The sequence below is a fragment of the Frankliniella occidentalis genome, unplaced genomic scaffold (genome assembly GCF_000697945.3).
Source record: "Frankliniella occidentalis isolate FOCC.00 unplaced genomic scaffold, Focc_3.1 Scaffold3, whole genome shotgun sequence".
Lineage (NCBI taxonomy): Eukaryota > Metazoa > Arthropoda > Insecta > Thysanoptera > Thripidae > Frankliniella > Frankliniella occidentalis.
In genome coordinates, this window is record NW_026267133.1 from 3,298,984 (window position 1) to 3,302,918 (window position 3,935).

The window sequence follows — 3,935 nt, forward strand, 5'->3', positions numbered from 1 at the left end:
ACAATTGAAAAACGACTGTATACTTAGTTACTTAAGGTAAGGGTCCGGTGAAATGAAGTTTTTCTACAGCTTTAAAGTAAAACATTTTATCTTTTAGTATGTTGTAGGGGTTGTAAAAAAAGTAAATTTGGCCACCATCTCACGTCTGTAGGTCAAGCCGTTCCCAAGAAACACTAATTTAAGTGTTTAAAATAGCTCGACTTTGGCGAACTCCTTGCGCAACACAGTATGGAGTACGACCTAACGCATTGGCAGTTGTTTTTTTAAAGCTTTTTCTGGGGTCTGATCAGTGAGACATTCGCAATTTTTCTATTCAGGCAGCATCCACAATTTTTTTAAAATGTTTCCTCCAAAAAGTAACGTTTTTGGCCGATTTTGACCACTTTTAGAGCTGTTATAAAAAATCTAGGAAGAAATTGAGTAAAAACTCACTGATCAGTCCTTAAAAACACTGAAAGAAAGTCACAAATCAAAGGGCAGCTTTCTACCTCACAACCTGTTGCGCAAGAAGTTTTTCAAAGTTCCACAAAATGTACTCTATCAACAACAGGCTTTTGTCGAAGAAGCTACAAGAGCCATTGGGTAGACCGATCCAAAATAAAAAAGCAAAGATGTTTCGTGAACTTTAAATGGTTTCCCCAAAGGAGAGAGGTCCAAACAATGTTTTTTTCGGCGAAAACTCATATAAGAATATTTGTACAAAAATTGCAATTTTTTCACCGGACCCTTACCTTAACGGGCACCTCGGCCGGCGGGCGTGAGCGGCCAGAAAGCGATAAGCCAAGAAGAGATACGGTGCATGCTCGTTATTATAGTGGAATATTTTTGTAGGCCATTTTCGGAACAAATTTAAATTTTACGTCCGATAGTAACCGCTGGACTAAAACAAAAGGCACGCGACTCGAGGGCCACAAGTTAGCCTCGTTAACACGTTCAGTGCGGCGTGACCACATGGTGGTCTTGCCCCCAAAACAACCAAATGCACAGCCGCACTTAACATGTTATGCGCAATGAGGGAGCTCATCCGTACGTGACAGGAAAAAAAATGAAAATGAAAAGACATTGAAATCCCTAACGCAGCCAGACTGTTTTGTTTTAGCCTGACTTCTTGTACTCACGAGACCGCACAGTGATGGTTGTCCTTCTGTGTGTCGCTGTGCCACTGGGGCGGCTGCAGCGCTACAACCCGGTCGAAGGGTCACTCACAACTGACCTCTCTCTTCTCTCGGTGGTGGGCTCGCTCTCCAGCCTTATCAGCAAACTCGTGACCGACACACTCGCCGCCGCACGTGACGACGGCCTGAAGCCGCGCGCGAAAATACAAACTGCGTCTGCGCGCCAGACAAGCCGCACTTGAGAACGCAAGCGTGTGAATGCCGCACACTTTTGTAGGTGTTTGAATGCCCATGCTTAAAATTGAGGGAGTGAAGGTGTAAATTTTCATTTGAAATCCGCATACTTGTGGCTCCACGTGCACGGTAAAAAATAACATTAAAAAATAACAGCAAATCTCTGTTAATTTTTTCATTGACTCCGTGTTGTTGTAGAACAACAAAGGTTGTTCAGGGACAACAAAAGTTGGCCAGAAACGATTAAAGTTTTTCAGGTGCACAACAAAGGACCTGTCCATCTACAACAAAAGTTTTTCAGAAACAACAAATGTTGTCCAGCAGCAACAACAGTTGTTCAGAAACTACAAATGCTGTTCAGCATCAGCGAAAGTTGTTATGAAGCACAGCAAAAGTTGTTTGGGAAGAACATAGCTGTTTCGGAAAATCATTGCCGTTTTGCAAGAAACATTGCTGTTTTGCAACACTTGGGTGTCCGGCGAGCGGGTGCAGTAGGACTACGCCCAGCCCGTCCTGTCCGCCTTGTCTGCGTCCCGTGCGCCTCATCAGTCGACCTGCTTTTGAAATATGAGCGTGGCTTACCGGGACACTTTGGTTCGCCATATTCGAGCGGGCTACCATTTTAACGGTCCCTTATTGACCTGCTCCGGGCCTCGCCTCGGCCCCGTCCTCCCCATCAGCCACTTCCCCGACAGGCTCTAATCCGGGCTTACGTCGCACTTACTGAACTTCATACGGAGAGGATTTAGGCGGCGCCTGCGCTGGCGTAGAGGCGAGAGTGCGGGGCAGCAGGGGGGTGCGCTTACCGCACACCGGACCAGGCGCCAGGACGCCCGAGGGAGCGCTGACTAAACTAAAGCGTTGTATCGGCCAGCGATCGCTGGAGATGTTTGTCCAAAGGGCACTTTACTACAAATTCACATGTCTACCGATTTTTCTGGTTTCCTCTTTTTTTCTCATTTTTTTAATTGATTTTTTAAATTAATTTTTCCTTGGTTTTGGCCTGTATTTTTCTGATTTTTTTTTCGGAAGGAGCAATGTTGCCTTGTGATGATGATTAGTTACAGTGTTCCCAGCTTTAGTTCGAAGATCTTTTTTTGGATAATTGGGAACACCGTTAAGAGGGCAAAATGGCCTTTGCTCTGTATGGGTCGGGCGCCCGGCGCATAGGCCGTGCCGTCGAGCGCGCCTGTCCGTCGGGCTTGCCTACCCTACCCTTTGCAGGCGCTTGTCGACCCCGGGCTTCTGCTGCGAGGAGTAGGAAGGGGACAACTCTGGTCCTGTCTGAAACTTTTTTAAGAAGCGGAATTCGACGAACGAGCGGCGAAGCAGTTACAGACCTTAAAGCGACAGGTGTCCTTTCACACAAATGTGTGATGATTGGTACTTTTTCTTCCACCTCTGCCTCCTCTCCTCTTTGCAGTCAAATCGGCCCCGCTCTCTATATGCCTGATGATTGTCACCTTGTCTGTGGTATTGCCTTCATGAGTTTCGCCTTAGCTGGTGGATGTTTGTGTGTGTGTGTGTGTGTATGTGTGTGTAGAGAGAGCCAGACAGAGACAGAGAGTTGAAGGTCGTGGACACGAAGGAGGGAGGGGGTGGGGAAGAGGTGGTGATGATGCGTGCGAGCGTTGCGGTGTGTCGTTCAACACGTCAGCGGCGGCTCTGGGCGACTTGCTGACTGACGCGGCCTACACTGAGGGCTGAGCACAGAGCGGAGCACAGAGCGGAGCACAGAGCGGAGCACGGGGCCCATCCAGCAGGCATTGTTATTCATGCTCCAAATGGCACAGCCGTGTTTGCCACTCCCCTATCACTCCTCCCCCCCTCCTTCCCCCGTCTACCACTTTTCACCAACCCCTGATCCCTCTTCCCTACCTCCCCTTCCCCTTCCCCACCTCCTACCCCCTCCCCCTTACTTCCGACTTTTGTTTAGTACGGTTGCATTCTTTTTGATTCTCAGCGAACTTTTCTATCCTTATTAAGAGAAGGCAGGTGCTAGCAAGGGAAATTAATGCTTCAACACACAAACCATCGGATCAGGTTAACTTTGATTAGTCGCTTGTTACAATAATTTATGATGGCGACGAAAAATATTTACATCGCCGATCAATAATTTCGGTGACAATGACCAACTCATGCCAAAAACCTAACCCAAAAAATTATGCTTTAGCTAAAACTGTTCAATAGTCGAAAGAAGAAGCAACAAGAACAACAAACAAATCCAAGGCAAGGGGGTAGGAGTCGCAGCGGTGACTGACGCGTTTGGTAATATCTCCTTGCGCACTCAGCGGGCTTCTTGCTTTAAGGGAGCCGCCGGGGGCAGAAGTTATTGGCGGTTGAGTTTCCAGGGGGAGAGGTGGGGGGGGGGGGCAGGTATGTGGTCTCCCGCCGCCGTGGTCTCCGCAGGCAGCAGTTTGCGCCGAGTGGCTGCGGCGGGCTGCGCGGCACAACCCCGCCTCCCCGCCTCTCCGGGAATAGTTGACGCCAGAGTGCGCGCCTTAAGAAGACCACACCGTCCCATTTCCTTTCCTCTCCTTCCTCCCCTCCTCTCTCTATTTCTCTCTCTCTCTCTCTCTCCCCCCC

The 3,935-nt window shown here is 48.6% G+C and overlaps 1 protein-coding gene across 2 annotated transcripts in view; it reads right to left on the reverse strand.

Moving 5' to 3' along the window:
- The window catches only part of LOC113204669 (uncharacterized), a 38,017-nt gene that overhangs the window by 4,910 nt on the left and 29,172 nt on the right, over positions 1–3,935 (reverse strand). The window contains exon 2 of one of the 2 annotated variants that reach the window (XM_052266437.1): positions 1,119–1,331. The exons of the other annotated variant lie outside the window; for it this stretch is intronic. The gene's annotated coding sequence lies outside the window, so the exon portion shown is untranslated. The remainder of the gene's footprint in view (positions 1–1,118; positions 1,332–3,935) is intronic. 2 annotated transcript variants of the gene reach the window in all.